This window comes from Schistocerca serialis, chromosome 2 (assembly GCF_023864345.2).
Source record: "Schistocerca serialis cubense isolate TAMUIC-IGC-003099 chromosome 2, iqSchSeri2.2, whole genome shotgun sequence".
In the NCBI taxonomy this organism is placed as follows: Eukaryota; Metazoa; Arthropoda; class Insecta; order Orthoptera; family Acrididae; genus Schistocerca; species Schistocerca serialis.
Window position 1 is genome coordinate 742,349,078 of NC_064639.1, and position 18,162 is coordinate 742,367,239.

Here is an 18,162-nt window from a genome sequence, read left to right on the forward strand (position 1 = left end):
AATAGGAACAATTAAAACAGAGATGGGAACTTTGGGATCTGAAATTAAAACTGATATGGAAACAATGGCAACACGGTTAAGCTCACAAATAAGGACATGTTTCAAAAACATGAAAGATGAATTAAAGAAATAAATTAAAGAAGAAGTACAACCGATTTTGAATGCTCACAATAATAGATTAATTTCAACAGAAATCAGACAAAAGGAACAGGATTGAGAACAGGAAGAAAGAGCTCGCGTGATAGTACAAAAATCTTCAGAGTTAAATTTACAACGTGCACACGATAAGGAAGAAATATTTGAGAGAATCGAGGAATCCGTACCAAATGACAGATTAAATAACCTAAAACAACAGTATGAACAGTTAACTACCAAATGTGTTAATACTGAAACCCGAGTCGCGACACTTACGGAAGACGTAAATAAACAGAAAGAACAAATAGGTGATTTATCGGAGAGAGTTGAGGAGATTTCAGATAAATTGACAAGTCTTAGTTTAAATGGGGACAGAGATTCAGATGATACAGCACCATTGCCATTTGCAGAAACTGAAGAGTACCGGAACATAAATAAGCATGTTGAAAATCAGGGAAAATTTAATGAACGTGTCAAAAGGGAATTTGAGGCATTACGAAAGCAAGTCAAACAAATTGAAGGCGAAATCGTAGGAAAAGACAGCAGAAGAAATTTAGAATCACAGATAGCAGAGGGCTTTGAAGAAAATAATTTGTTTCATTTACGGGATGGCCAGGCGCGTGAACTTGACAATAATCGACATTCGGACTGGAACAGTCACGGTAGGTCTTTGTCGCCACTAGGAGAAAACTTTGACTATAAACACTTCTTAACTGTTCGGAAATTTAAGATCTTTCGCAATTCTAAGAATGACATACATCCATGTTGATGGATAGATCAATTTATGTACGCACTTCCACGAAACTGGCCACTAAGTCACAAACTGGAAATTATGTGTGGCTATTAATGTCCTCAGGGGATTCACTACACTAAGTGAATATGTGCCGTAGCATGCATAGGGCCCCGAGCTGTAGTGGTGCTATTTCCCTTTTAGTTTTCTGCTCCGCTGCCTACTCTTTTACTATTCTTTGCATCTGTCAAAACAACTCTTCGACTATCAATCTATCTAGACGGTAGGTAAAGAATAACTGGATATGACTATTTTACCCAGAAGTGATTTCGAAAATTACCGTTTGGACTTACTGTACCTTCAGCAGCATTCATTCGTAGTTTAAACGAAATTTTACCTGTTTATCTTCGTGACAATATTACTTAATATGTTGACGATATTCTTATTGCTAAACGTTCTTGGAGTGAGCACAACAAAATTTTGGATTCATTATTACGTATTTTTCCAAGAGTTGGCATTACAGTGAACTTGGAAAAATCTGAATTTGGTCGTTCTCAGGTGAAATTTCTCGGTCACATTATTTCTACAGAAGGTATTCTTCCTGATCCAGAGAAACTAGACGCTATTCGTAATTATGCTGTTCCTACTACAAAACGTGATGTTTGTAGTTTCCTTGGTGTGTGTAATTTTCTTAGACGCTTTGTTAGATTGGACGATTTGGCCACACCTCGTTTTTGCGAACTATCTGGAAAGTTCTTTTTAACCGAAAATCGGTTGACAACTCTTTTTGGTTAGTTTGTATTCCTGATGAGTGGGTCAATAAATTTATTTGGTACACACATTTCAGTTATGCACACTTTGGTCCCAGAAAATGCTTTCACAAATTACGAGAAAATTGCTACTTCAGTAATACGGAAAAACGTATTCGATCCGTTCTTGCCAAATGCAAATTATGTCAAAAGGCTAAGCCGCCAACTATTTCTCACAGAGCACCGTTGTTTCCTATCATTCCAGCGAAATTAAAGGACATGGCTGCAGTCGATTTGTTCGGTCCAGTGGTTCGTTCTACCAATGGTTTTGCGTATATTTTCGTAGCAGTGGAATTGACATCAAAATATGTGTGTTTTACACCGTTACGCAAAGCAACAGCTCGTTCAGTATCTAATGCTTTCATCAAACATTTTCTTAAAGAAGTGGGTCATGTTGATAAGGTTATATCAGATAATGGATCACAGTTTCGCTCTAAAATTTGGCTTCGTACTCTACGGCGTCGTAAGATTAAACCAATTTTCATTTCAGTTTTTCACCCTCAATCTAACGCTTCAGAGAGATGGATGAAGGAAATCAATAAATTGTGGCGTCTTTATTGTCATCAGAATCACAGAAAACTTGGGATCAGTATCTTCATATTTTTCAAAACATTCTGAATGAACTCCCTAATGATTCAACTTCTTTACCGCCTATATTAATACTAAAAAATAAAGCACCGACAAATCGCATTTCTGAAATCGTTCCTTTTCCGCCTACACGGCAACTGCGGCATTCTGAAGTTGTCAACCTGGCTCTGCAAAATATTGCATTTGCGGCTGCTAGAAGAGAGAAATCAGCTAAACGTCCTGGTCGTTTAAAACCCTTGTCAGTTGGTCAAAAGGTGTTAATTAAGTCTCATCGTTTGTCTCACAAAGGAAAAGGCTTGTGTCGCAAATTTTTTCTGCTTTTTAACGGTCCATATAGAGTTCGCAAAATAATTCATGATAACACTGTTGAAGTAGAAACTCTTAAATCTCGGCGCTCTAAGGGAATACATCATATATCGAAAGTTAAAATTTTTGTGGAACGACACACTTTAGAGAAACTAACAGCTACATGTAAACATGCAGAGAATACAAGGATACCGCGCTGTGTTTTGGCGGCGGCACATACTCAAAGCAACAGTCAAGTCTGTGCGCCGCACAAGGCAGTCGTTGACCGCAAACAATCACTTCCCACGTCACGCGCCTACAGCTGATCGAGCGCTCAGTGCGAATGCACTGACAGCCGTAAACAAATACACAGTTTAATTTCTCTGATTAAATTCAGTATAAAGCTATAGTGACTTGATGAATTACGTTATTAACGTTCAGTATTTTTCAGGATACGGTTGTATAAAATATTTAAGAACTTCAGGTAAATTCAGTGTGTGTCCGACGTTAAGAAGGCTTGCTATCGAGAAATTTTCAGGAAGAATGTAATTTCGAAGAAGAAACTAATAAACTAAAAAGGTAACTATTAATTGAGTTTATTTTTCAGGAAACATATTTCCGCTTAGGAACGTACTTTAGACGTAATTTGCTGCTCGCGAATACGTGATTCATACTTCGTGCTAATTTCATGTTCTATGAATTTACTTGTGAAGCGACGTGCTTGCGTACGTTAACTGATTTTGAAAATGATTGATTAATGAACAGGGTTGTTATTTGTATATATTATGCATCGCTTGGCTGCACTGCTTTTTCACTGATGTCATATCTATTTATTATGTTCCAGCTGTTCTTATTTATTTAAATTATAATTGTCACCTGATTAATTGTGCTGACTGTGGTTATGTATGTAAGTTATACTTTGTGATTTATCTGCTTGCGCCTTCATGTTTATTTATTAAGATTACATATCAACATTTATTTGCTTATGCTGATACGATGCTAATGACCTGTTTATTATGTAAGATATACACTCCTGGAAATTGAAATAAGAACACCGTGAATTCATTGTCCCAGGAAGGGGAAACTTTATTGACACATTCCTGGGGTCAGATACATCACATGATCACACTGACAGAACCACAGGCACATAGACACAGGCAACAGAGCATGCACAATGTCGGTACTAGTACAGTGTATATCCACCTTTCGCAGCAATGCAGGCTGCTATTCTCCCATGGAGACGATCGTAGAGATGCTGGATGTAGTCCTGTGGAACGGCTTGCCATGCCATTTCCACCTGGCGCCTCAGTTGGACCAGCGTTCGTGCTGGACGTGCAGACCGCGTGAGACGACGCTTCATCCAGTCCCAAACATGCTCAATGGGGGACAGATCCGGAGATCTTGCTGGCCAGGGTAGTTGACTTACACCTTCTAGAGCACGTTGGGTGGCACGGGATACATGCGGACGTGCATTGTCCTGTTGGAACAGCAAGTTCCCTTGCCGGTCTAGGAATGGTAGAACGATGGGTTCGATGACGGTTTGGATGTACCGTGCACTATTCAGTGTCCCCTCGACGATCACCAGTGGTGTACGGCCAGTGTAGGAGATCGCTCCCCACACCATGATGCCGGGTGTTGGCCCTGTGTGCCTCGGTCGTATGCAGTCCTGATTGTGGCGCTCACCTGCACGGCGCCAAACACGCATACGACCATCATTGGCACCAAGGCAGAAGCGACTCTCATCGCTGAAAACGACACTTCTCCATTCGTCCCTCCATTCACGCCTGTCGCGACACCACTGGAGGCGGGCTGCACGATGTTGGGGCGTGAGCGGAAGACGGCCTAACGGTGTGCGGGACTGTAGCCCAGCTTCATGGAGACGGTTGCGAATGGTCCTCACCGATACCCCAGGAGCAACAGTGTCCCTAATTTGCTGGGAAGTGGCGGTGCGGTCCCCTACGGCACTGCGTAGGATCCTACGGTCTTGGCGTGCATCCGTGCGTCGCTGCGGTCCGGTCCCAGGTCGACGGGCACGTGCACCTTCCGCCGACCACTGGCGACAACATCGATGTACTGTGGAGACCTCACGCCCCACGTGTTGAGCAATTCGGCGGTACGTCCACCCGGCCTCCCACATGCCCACTATACGCCCTCGCTCAAAGTCCGTCAACTGCACATACGGTTCACGTCCACGCTGTCGCGGCATGCTACCAGTGTTAAAGACTGCGATAGAGCTCCGTATGCCACGGCAAACTGGCTGACACTGACGGCGGCGGTGCACAAATGCTGCGCAGCTAGCGCCATTCGACGGCCAACACCGCGGTTCCTGGTGTGTCCGCTGTGCCGTGCGTGTGATCATTGCTTGTACAGCCCTCTCGCAGTGTCCGGAGCAAGTATGGTGGGTCTGACACACCGGTGTCAATGTGTTCTTTTTTCCATTTCCAGGAGTGTATATTTGCTGCTTTGCTTATGGATTGCATATTTACACATTTCTGTTTGTTGTCATAGCTACTCTTTAATTAGGTATATAGAAATGCTCACATACTGTGTATGAACATGGAGTTTAGGTCACACTATGGCATTAATTATAGATTGTTCGCATGGCAGAGCCTCGTTGTAGGAATTGTGCTGCATCCACTTGTTGACATTCTGTTCTCCACTGGTATATTTACTCGCTATTGCATGTTTTGCTTACGCACAGTGCCTTATATTTTAAGATAAGAAAATGAACTGCTATAATTCTACGAACGACATTGGTACAAGAAACTTCATTGAAGTCACATGAACTGGAGGTTTTATGGAAGCTGTATAAATTTATGTTACTAGGAAGGAAGCTAACGACATGACATACCAACACTAGGTTTAGACCATTGACAGTTATTACACTGCATTCTTCGTGAGCAATTGAAATAGCAAGTGACACTTGACACAAAAAATACTCCACATGTTTGCTTCTGCCATGATTCTTGAAGTGGTGTACACACTGTGAAATATTATGATCATTCACACTCCGTAATCGTACTTAATTACTGAGAGTTATTCGAACTAAAGTCTGTTAGAGGTCATGTATGCATTTCTCTTATTTAATGATGGACAAGGTAACCAAAATGTATTTTATAATTCATAATGAGTAGAAGATATGGGTCAGATGGATTACACAGAGGTTGTGTGTGGACATTCTGTCTACGGATTGTATGGGATGATGAAGTTTGCACTAGGATTTTATCTGTACTTGTTCGAGGAGACTGACTAGAAGAAAGAGTTGTTATGGAAGGGAAATGATATTGGCGATAAGGTTTATATGTGTCGACGTATTGAAGAGATATTATTGAGGTATTGAGATTGTGTGAAGTTGATGAGTATTGGAGTTTTGGTGGACAAGAGATAAGGTAAATGCTATTGATGATAAGGTTTATATGTATCGACGTAAGAGGTATTATTGAAGTATTAAGATTATGTGATGCTGATGATTATTGGAGTTTTGGTGGATAAGAGGTAAAGTAAATGAGGAGCATATTTTTTTTGTTGGTTTATATGCAACAAGGAGGATGAAGATGGTAGACTAGAACACTCAAGTAGAAGGAAGATTGTCTACACACACACACTTTGTTAAATCACTAAGCAGTATATACTTTTTTTTGAGAGAGGAAGAATTTGCATATCTTGGCTCACTGACAGTTGTTCAGCAACCGTACATTTGATTTGGCTTGGCAAACATTGGTCTTGACATGATGACTATGACGTTGACTAACTATTATTGACTGTTATACACTGTGCCACTACTACTTGATACACATGATGAACATCAAATCTTTGACAGAATTGCATTCACACAGTTAACACTATTCAATTACACAGTAGCACTAATGTGGACGAAAGATGAGTGAGTGTGTTTTGTGTGTTTTCCCTTCCTAATCCCAGATAATTGGTACCGACCTATCTCCTAAATATTATTTTACTTGTTTGTTGTGGCTTGCACTGACACCCATAAATATTATAGGTTTACTGATATTTGTGTATTGTAATAGTTAATATGACAATTATCTGATATCATTTGTGTGTTTCTTATAATTTGTATGTTAGTGTAAGAGCATTGATAATAATTTTGTAAAAGCAATTGCGTGTGCATTCAAACTGTTGTTCACACCTGTACCTGTTCAACATTGATGTGTGACACTTAGAAATGTTTAATTTCTGCTGATGAACTGTGTGATTAGTGATAGTGAATATTATGGACTGTTACTTGCACTTTTTCTACATGACTGGTGCCACTAGGACATGTTTAATTTCTGCTGATAAACTCTGATGAACAGTGTGATTAATGATAGTGAATATTATGGACTGTTACTTGCACTTTTTCTACATGATTGGTGCCACTAGGACATGTTTAATTTCTGCTGATAAACTCTGATGAACAGTGTGATTAGTGATAGTGAATATTATGGACTGCTGTCTGCACCTGTTCAACATTACTGGGTGTCACTAGTGGAACTGCTTATACTGAAATGATGTCACTTGTTGCTGTCTGCAACTGCTCAACATTGCTGGGTGCCACTGATGGACTGCTTCTACTGAGATAATGTCACTTGTTGGTGTCTGCACCTGTTCAACAATGCTGGGTGCCACTGATGGACTGCTTCTACTGAAAAGATGTCACCTGTTGATGTCTGCACTTGCTCAACATTGCTGGGTGCCACTGATGGACTGCGTCTACTGAAATAATGTCACTTGTTGGTGTCTGCACCTGTTCAACATTGCTAGGTGCCACTAATGGAACTGTTTCTACTGAAATGATGCCACTTGTTGGTGTCTGCACCTGTTCAACATTGCTGGGTGTCACTAATGGAGCTGCTTCTACTGACATAATGTCACTTGTTGGTGTCTGCACCTGTTCAACATTGCTGGGTGCAACTGATGGAACTGCTTCTATTGAAATGATGTCACTTGTCGGTGTCTGCACCTACTCAACATTGCTGGGTGCCACTGTTGGAACTGTTTCTACTGAAATGATGTTACTTCTTGCTGTTTGCACCTGTTGACCATTGCTGGGTGCTACCGCTGGAACTATCAACTACTTGTTTTTTTTGAATCATTGAAAGCATTTTATGTGAACATTTGTATAAACTAATTTTTTGTGTATTGTGTAAACTATTATGTAAAGTCACATGTATGAAGGAATTTGTATTGCTTACTGTATTTTATATATTAGGTTATTGAAAGGTCAGTGCAAAGCCAAAATTTTATCTAATTATGTGATATTTACGTATTAATATTATCTTTTATATTTGTCTGTATTTTTGTGGACGACTTTGGTGGTATTTTCACCACCAATGCTGGCAAAAATACCATCAAATTCTGGCCCGTGGAGGAAGGGCATATGAAAGGTGGCTACACTGAGCCACAGCGCCAGAGATTGCGCCAAAGAGTTTTATTCCGTCGCCTCCACTGGCAGTGCTTGTCGAGATGTGGCAGTAGGCAGTGCTTGTTGAGAAGTAGCAGTAGTGAGTCGGTGTTGAGATGTTGTAGTAGGGAGTGCTTGCTCCATGTTTTATGCAGTTGTTTGATGGGCTAGACAGCAGATGTTGTTCGAATGGAGATATTGTAATGATCAGAGTGCTTTTCGTCAATATATATGAAGGTAAAAAAATTCCCTTTTTTTCATTATTTCAATGTCTTAAATAATGCGTCATTACAGGTTCAGTCAACAAAGCATCTGGCTTGTGTTCTTGTATTAGAGTGTAATTCTGGTTTCCTTACGCAATTATAGTATTTCAATTTTTTTTAATTACTTCAGTATAAATGGTATTTAAAATTTCTTGTCTTATTGAAGAAGAACCGTGCCAGATGTGGACGTTGAATCACACTTCCACACACAGAACAGTTACACTTGTGCTTTGGTTTCGTGCGTTTTATAGTTGCTGGGGACTTAATTAATTAATTGTGTTAACGGAAATTTTCTTTCATTCTTTGTTGTTATTCTATGCAGTCAGATTGCGTACTAAACTAGTCAGGGCCAACAGTTTACGATGCTTCGTAATCGGACAGACAACTACTAAAAATTAAAAGTATTTGCATTTCATCTTTATATAACTAAGCCCCCATGCAAGCTGTCACCATAAGAAATACATACATACAAAACCGAAACCAACATTGTAAGTCTTGATACGTTGGAGTGTCTTTTTTTTTTTTACTTGTCATATAACAAAGAAGTTTCAAAGGAAAGGACTATGTTGCCGATTCTGGTACATGGACAACAGTGAAGGAAAGACTTTACAACTCAGCTTGAGGAAACTATGGTAAGTACATTACTAGCATTTAATGCTAGGACAATAATTTCTACCACATAATACATATGAAAACCATATGAAAATTATTTAATTGTGTCAACGACTAAAAAGACCCAAAGTTTATGAATTAGTATTATGTTTTCAAAACTGTGAGGGAAAGTAACTAATTTGTTTTGAAATTGCAGACACATTCATACAGCACCATTATATGAAAAGAAAATTTCACAAATGTGGCATATGCGTCCTGCAAACATAGCACAATTTCAATTAAAGGTGGAGTTGCTTCTCCTTTCTTAAAATACCATGAACTGCTGATCCAAAAATATACCCTCAATCAAAGAAATTCTACGAGATAACATTATCGTTAAATATCCTTCACAACTGCAGAAATAACTGAGACCGGAAACATTACACAAAGTTAAAATATTTCGTAGACAATCCCTTGCAATATGGTCCCCAGTTGAATGTGCATCCATGTTGCTGTTCCATGTTTTCTAAGTTTTCTAAGCTCAAGCATCCTCCTTGTACGCTTCGTTTTTTTCTTATCTCTTGAAATCCTGCAGGAAGCTCCAGGGGTCCATCTACGGCATATTCGTCTGACTATACACTATCTAATTAGAAGTATCTTTGCACCTATTAGTGGATGGACGTTAATGTGGGTAGTGTCCACCCATCGCTTTTATGACAACTTGAGCTCTTCTGGGGACGGTTTAAGCGAGTTGTATGATATAAATTTAATTTATCTCACGTACAAAGTGGGGCAAATAAAAGTGTTGCTGACATATTCGAACCACTTGTGGCAGCATTAACGGAGGAGACTAAGACCTACCGTTACTTCCAACAGGAGGGCAACTGCCATACAACCGGCCGAATCTTGGATGACATCTACACAATCTTCGCCGCCTGACAGAGCTGTTAGCAGAGGTCTGTGCGCTCGCGGTCCTAGCTGACCACCATATCACCCCATCTGTCAGTGTGCGACTACTTTGTGGGCGAGCCCTCAAGTCTAAGATGTAGGGCAACAATCCTCATAGTCTTTAAGAACTGCAGCAGAACATTTCGGATGAGATTGCAGCAATCAGCAGCCCAGCTCCGATCCGCTTTCACAAACTTGCTGATCATGGCCCAAAAGTGAAAGGGGATGAATGATGGTCATTTTCAACAACAGCTATAGTCAAGTTAGTACTGTATTTCCTTTCCTCTGCAGTCTTTATTTGTACGCTGGAACACTGTTCTCTGGCCCACTTTTATTTTCCCCACCATCATACATATTGTTCATAAAAAGTTCTACCTGATACTCTCACAGAAAGAAGAAAAGAAACTGACAGAACATACCATATCGTTCCAACGTATAAAACGTCATTCCGCAGCACATGGTTGTGCGGTAGCGTTCTCGCTTCCCACGCCCGGGTTCCCGGGTTCGATTCCCGGCGGGGTCAGGGATTTTCTCTGCCTCATGATGACTGGGTGTTGTGTGATGTCCTTAGCTTAGTTAGGTTTAAGTAGTTCTAAGTTCTAGGGGACTGATGACCGTAGATGCTAAGTCCCATAGTGCTCTCAGCCATTTTGTAAAACGTCATATGATATACAGTCAAGTACTGGGTCATTAAAACTACTGTATATTCTGTCATGCAGCTATTTAAGATACACACATCTCCTACAGGGCACCAATGCATGCGGAATTAAATAATTAAATAATTAAATTTATGGCCGCGCGGGATTAGCCGAGCGGTCTCAGACGCTGCAGTCATGGACTGTGCGGCTGGTCCCGGCGGAGGTTCGAGTCCTCCCTCGGGCATGGTTGTGTGTGTTTGTCCTTAGGATAATTTAGGTTAAGTAGTGTGTAAGCTTAGGGACTGATGACCTTAGTAGTTAAGTCCGATAATATTTCACACATATCTGAACATTTGAACAATTAAATTTATGTTATTAAAATGAGGTTAACCAAAATAAATTATTAGGTTGGCGTTTAAGATCGTGGTGTTTTTGTTTTGTAAGTTGCCATTCCGGTTGCTACTGGTTAGTTTATTGATTGTCATTTTTTATTTGTAGTCCAGTATTGCTATTTGAGTTTATATATTGTCATTTTGTCATTTGGGGATAGTGAGTGGAGCTGTGGAGACTAGAAAAGGAGTGGCAAGTGGAGGAATCGGAACATTTCCGACACGTTCTTCAGCCAGAGATCGGTAGAAGGGTGACAGCAACGGAGGAACCTAATGACATTTGCACCGCGTATGAGAATAATGCCAGTGGACAGAGCAAGGCAAGAAAATGGTTTCATCGTTTTAAGGAGGGTCGTTGCGACGTTATTGATTCTCCATGTTCAGGAAGACCTTCAGGGTTTGATGTAGATCGTTTAGACGCATTAATCCACAACGATCCACGTCATTGAACTCTAGGACTGGAAAGCGGTTACCCATTCAAGCAATGACTAGGCCAGACGTTGCTTAAATTCGGTGATCCGAAGAGAACCGTTGTATTCAACGGGGCAGGGCCACGGGCAAGTCTGATGTGGGGTATTGTGACGCATGCGCACTAAGGAGCCATTGGAGTAGACCTAGCGTATGGTGGTTAAGTAACTTGTGTCGTCGGAGTCTTTAGCGGCGGTATGACTGGATAAAATGTTCACGGTTCTCAAGCCGCGTCAATTCCAATAAAATTCTCAAACTTTCGATTGCGGAGCAAGCCATCGAAAACTCGAGAATTTTATTGGAATTGACGTGGCTTGGAAACCGAGAAGAATTTATCCGGTTAAGAAACTTGTCTGGCTGCAGCCATCCCACCTGAACGTATGAGGCTCTGACATGGTGAAACAGGCGGATATTGCATATGGAACTACTTCCTCATTTATTGGTGTTGCAAAACCTGGCGACTTACAGTGCTGGCTCGTTTTCTTCCAGGATCATAATTATACAGCAATGACTGATCACCTGTGATAATCGATTTCAGAAGCACATCTCCTCCATCAGCAGAGAGACAGACTACCTCACGACTTGTCTCCATTCACACAGCCTTTTGTTCGGAGTCAACAGACATGGCATCTAACTTTCACAAACAAAGGTCATATCGAGATCATCATGCATAACCGTAAAAACACTGCCATATGAACTTCTCAACGCTTCACAGAGGTTATGTAATGTTATCCGCCGATCCACACGGAAAATTACAGCACTTGTGTTGACGTCGACTTCAGTTGTAGCAGAAGCCGATCCACCCGGCCCACCATGCTTAACAGTAAGGTTCAAGCGAACACAGAATTTTATTGCGCCGTACAGCTCCTTTCGCGTCACCTGCACTGTTCGCTATGCGAAAGGCAAAGAGTGTCTTTAAAAGAGAGCATTACTACGAACCTGCTGATAAGAGAATGCTGCCGCCTGCCGACATTACACATAAAAACTTGCTCTTTTCAAATATTAATAGCACAGTTAGCACACTATCACGGAAACTCCAGCAAAAAATTAATCCCGTCACTAATCCTGTCCGATACTCGGTAAGCTCGTATTTTCTTTCACTGAACGATACTACCGGATTATAACAAATGTCTTCATGAAGTCAAGGAACGCGGCAGCAGTAAGATATCCAATGTCTGCAATGGTGTGATTCTCGTGGAGTAACAGAGAGAACTGAATTTCGGAACCTCTCTGTTTCCTGAATCTATGTTGATTTTCACAGAAGAGATTTTCGTTCTCCAAACAACGTTGTAATAGACCAGCCTGACCATTAAACGTGCTCCATAATTCTACACCAGATTGACGTCAGCAGTATAAGTCTATAATTACAGGCACCTGTCCTGTTGCTCTTCTTGAAAGGGAATGGCCTGCGCTTTTTTTCACACACTAAGTACGCTTCGTTGCTCTAGCGATCTACGATAAATTACTGCTGGAAAGGAGAAAATTTCTTTCGCATATTTCATTGTACAATTTTACTGGTACTTCATCTGGTTTTCCAGCCTTCCCACTACAAAGATATTGTATTTGCTTCTCTATTCCACGATCAATTATCTCAATATCTGCCGTTTTTCAGAGGACCATGTTTCGGCCTTCTGTCATCTTCCGGTCTTATGCCAGAAGTGTCACCGAGTGACTTAATAGATGATCTCGATCCCCTTAGTGATTTTACATGAGACAGAAACTTCTTAGGGGTTTTCGTCGGATCATTGTCAAAATTTTCTGTCAACGTCATTGAATACATCTCTCCTTTACACTCAATTTCGGTTCGTTATTTTGTTTGTCATCTATCTTTTGACTTCCCTTGAGTACGGGATGAACTTCTCTTTGTTTACGTATTACGCTTCTAAAACGACTGTGAGACGACGGTGGGTCTTGCCTATTCCTTAAAACCATGGTCGGAACATACTTGTCTAATCCGTATTGAAAGATGCTTTTGAACTGTATCTATTTGTGATCCAGATCTGTGTCATCAGCACTGAAACTTTGTTGCTGACTACTCAGATACCCTGCAATTTGTAACCTGCCATCTTTGCTAAGCGGGACTATTTTTCTACCTTTAACAGTCCCTATACGGGGTCCAATCACATTCATGTGATCACTGTCTACGCTCGATGTTAAAATGCAATAACCCCGCACAGACTGCAGGTGGTAACACTAGCAATGGGTGGGGGAGGGGGGAGAGGGGGAGGGTGATGTTCTATAAACCGTGTCGGGGGTCGCAGTAAACAGTGCTGTCGCACTTGTAATGCGGTAATGGGCAAGTTTGTAAACTGTTCGCGTGGAACCATGGTGAAAATATACCCTTCGCGACAAAGTGGCGCTATGCAAAACCGGCGCCAAGGCAACGGTGCTGTACCACGGACCATAGATGGCAGGAGTGAATGATTACTGCGGAGATGTGTACGGGCGAATATATGTGCAACTGTTTAGCAACTAGAATGAGATTTTCACTCTGCAGCGGAGTGTGCGCTGATATGAAACTTCCTGGCAGATTAAAACTGTGTGCCCGACCGAGACTCGAACTCGAGTTCGAGTCTCGGTCGGGCACACAGTTTTAATCTGCCAGAATGTTTAGCAACTGATTGCCCAGATGAACCAAGGGACTACCGAGAGCGTGTTCTCAGCGACCTACAGCGGAGGTTGCTGTGTACGGGACACCGCAGCATACGCACGGTCTATGCACCCGTGCTGAGTGCTGTTCATCAACAACAAGGGCTGGAATTTGCACGCCTGTACCGCAGCTGGACATCCACTGAGGGGTGAAAGGTGGCCTTTACAGATAAATCAGGTTTCATGCTCCATCGCACAGATGGTCGTTTCAGTGTACGGCCCTGCAACGATCGTCGGAAGAGTCCAGGAGGAAGATGAAACTGTATGGCCTGGGGAATGTCTTAGTGGTTTCTCCTGGGTGTCTCGGTATGTGGAAGGCACAGTGGATAACTACAAGTATGCATGTATCGTTGCGGACCCTGTCCACCCCTACTTGCAATTTGTTATCTCTCAACGCGATATCATCTACTTACAAGGCAAGGCAACGTGTCACACAGTACGCAGTTGCAATCTTTGCCGCGTACATGGAACGTGTGCCTTACGTTAACTTTTCGTAGTATATTGAATCTTGCGAGATATATTATTAAGACCTGTTTGAAACAAATTTACTATCGTTCTGATACTAATGAAGAAATGTATGATGTAATGTCATACTGTAATAAATATAGTATTATGGATTTCTTGCTTTCATTGGTGTCGACCATAGAAACCTCTTTGTTTCTTATCATAATGAATCAATTATGTATTGAACATAGGAATACTCAGTTCTGAATGAGTGAAATACTTAAGTAGATATTTATCTGTGGTACGTAATCATTAAAGCATTTATTACTCAGTCTCTTGTCTGCTGTGAATCTTTAGTAATGAACTCTAGTTTTTGTAATAATTAGTGACATACTTGAGCGCCTGCAGTTCGATTTGTTTCACCATTTTAGTCCAATAGCCACGGTCATTGTGCTATTGAACATAGAGTTTCATTAAATATTACTGCCTGCACTACACGAGAAGGACGTTCCGTTCGCAAATTAAGTAGTGGCTTGCTTACTTTAGGCCGTTCGCGCCAAGTATCCTCAGCCGTAGAACCTAACGCAGCTGGCGACGTCGCTGCAGTCTGTATGGCTCCGCATCCCAGTCGGTGGCTTCAAGAACCTCACTGACTGCCCTCCTGCACGTCTGAACTGCAAAAGCCAGTTATTCCGGCTTTTTATAGGTGGTTTCATTAATGTGACTGGACCGTGTAAAATCTTTTACCATTAATGCCACCACAGCCTAATGATCTCCGATTCCCTCTAAGTAAACTGATTTAAAAAGTATAGATCTGATGTTACCAGGAGGTCTAAGTCGGTCCCCTCACGATTTGCTTCTCTGGCTACTCGAAGTAATTTTTGTACAAGACATTCAGAATAATGTTAAACGAATAGTTGTCTCTGGCATCCATTTCTATCACATGCCTCTCCTATTCTGTAGCTGTTTAGTTGAAGTACCCCCTTGATCAGGGAAATTATTCACGAAATTCCGTAAGTACTCCATGAAGCGCTCTAGCAGTACAGCTCCAGCCGCAAGTGGTTTGTAAAAGCATCAGGGCGCCATTTTTAACTCACCTTTGGTTCTTAACTACACCGAGAATCTCACTAGATATTATTGAACTCTTCACTACAATAAATACGGCGCCGACATTGACGTTTAACGAATCCATACGATAATTGTGTTTGCCCGTACTTCCTGTTACTGAAAATCTTTCTCTTCTTGATAACAACTGAGCATTATTACATTTATTAAGCAATAATAACTCTACGACCCTACCACGGACGCATCTTCAGTTTATTAAAGTCATATTAGCCATTTCTGTTTCCGATCTGCGAGGACGCACATTCTTTGAGAATAATGTGGCTGATCTCTCTGCGATTCCGGCAAGCATTTCATCACTAATCGCAAGGGAGGTTTCTCTAACCTAATAAACCCTCATGTGCGCCATACCTACTCTGCTACCTTATTAACCGCGTCTTGCGTGTAGTGCACCACTGACCTATTTTATAAGGGAGGAGGGTTGTACGAGTTTTCACCCGATAGCAGTACTCGAGAAATTAGCGTCTGATGTCGTCGCAGAATCTGTATTAAACGTTTCACTTTGCTCCAAACCAGAAGAGCACGATCCCATCTGGGTACGATGTTACAAATAATTTAACCTGTTCCCCCGCATCCGATGATGGGTGCTTTCACCAAATCAGCAAACCGCTTAAAGGAGCGGAAGGTGGTGACTGAAGCCCAGCCGACGTGATCCACGACTGCAGCCAGTTGCACCTAGCTGGCGTTCACCAGCCGCCTTCCAGGAGGCATCTTGGACGAGACCTTCCGGCAGACATTCCGAGAGCACACAGGCAACCTTTCCCGACATGCATGCTGTTTCCCTGAGGGGCTATATTACCTGCCTTACGTTGGGGCTCACAATTACTAGCATACTCACTCTCTAAACTTGTCCGTAATGGGAAGGAAAATCAGCCACTGCCCCAAGTGGCAACTTGCACTGGTTCATATTTTTATGGGCACTGGGTGGTACCTCGTACCTGTCGCTAAGGCGTGAGAAGCTAGTTGTACTGTCAGTTCGAACTTTCGCCTTTGACCCAGAGATGAGCGAAACGACCATTGTCCGCCACTCTCTCTTGAATGAAGGCAAACCGGTCAGGCGGTGCACGTCGTACGACGTAGTGACAACGGGTTACCAGGGTTTTCCGACGGCATCAAAGGTGTCTCAGGTTTTATCAGTCGTGTACCGATGTCGTTGCAGCTTTGAGCAGTAATCAAAAGCACGTCGACCATGGCGAAGTCAGCTTCCAGACGTTTACGGACAGCGGGAAATGCTCCCTGTGTCCGCAGAGATCGAGTAAAACATTACCCATATCGTACTGTGTAAAATAAAAAATGCAGAGAGAGAGAATTTGGATGAAGCATATTTGTACCATCAGCTGTACTTATTTTCTTCCGGCCTCGATTGCTACAGTCATCGGAGAAAAACATTGTACATCAAGGGGTCAACCATACATTTCCATTATATATCTCATATTAATGTAGAGCATTTATAATTGTCATAATAGTCTGTCTTAGCACAGTTCATATTAACACTCCGTGTGATGGAACTATTACGGAAGCGCACATTTGGTGTTAACACCTCAATCTGTGGAGTAATCACAAAATGTACACTACAGTAATTGTGCCAAGAAATAGCGTTTTAATATTGACTGTGTTACGACGATTATGAAAATTACATGTGTTTTATATTTGTTTGGCTTATATACGAGTATGACGGAAATGTATGGGTGATTCGTTGACGCAAAATGTTATTCTCCTTGAAGACGATTGTAACAATCGAAACATTTTACCAATATATTTAGTAGCTGTAGACAATCACCTGCGGAAAGCTGTACAGACAAGACGGCCACGATTAACTGAGAAACAACAATCGGACCCTGGCTAGAGATCAAATTACACGACTGTGGCGCTACTCAACTTGGGATGCTCACATAATATAAAAGAGAAGGATACACAAAAACTGGGATCGGCACTTTAAATTTCTGTCACTCTACACAAAGGCAGCAAAATCCGCAAGCTCTTCAAACTGTAATAATGACACTGCTAAAAACAGATGTATGAATAGTTACTTTTCACTGGAAAGTGAGCTTACACAAAAGCTAATACACGAAATAACTACGTATGCTCTTACAAAGTGTGAAGAAACACTGGTCAGTTAAATAAAAGGGCAAGTAACATTCACTTCTTCGTGAAAGCTTGCAAGAGAAACAAACTGCTGCTGGCCACTCCTCTCCACTGGGTGCCTGGATCTAGACAGGTGCATCGACAGATACAGGGGAATGTAATGTCTCTAATACGAGTATTGCACTACACCTGGTGTTCGTATGAGTGTTTGGTAACAGAATTACAGAGGACTGCATGCTCTGCCATGTATATAAAAATAAATAATCATTCTCATAAAGTAAAATAACATGTAAATATTGCACTATATGTTGTCTTTGTTCCTCTTAATTTCTTTACGTAAATTCATACATTGTTTCTGCCATCAAACAGAGTATTTAATTTTATGTCTGTGAAAAAATGATACTCTCTTTATAACTCTCTTTATAACTAGATGCCGTAGCATGTCACTGACGCTATGAGGCCCGGCGTTAGTTAACTACCTGGTGGGACCGCCATCAGTCAGTTCGACCGATGACGTTTATCTTTCTTTTTTCTTCAGTTTAACTTGTTAAATTAATTCAGCACGGTGTTTTTAAATGTCACTAGTGTATTTTTTCAACCTTATGTTGGTTAATACA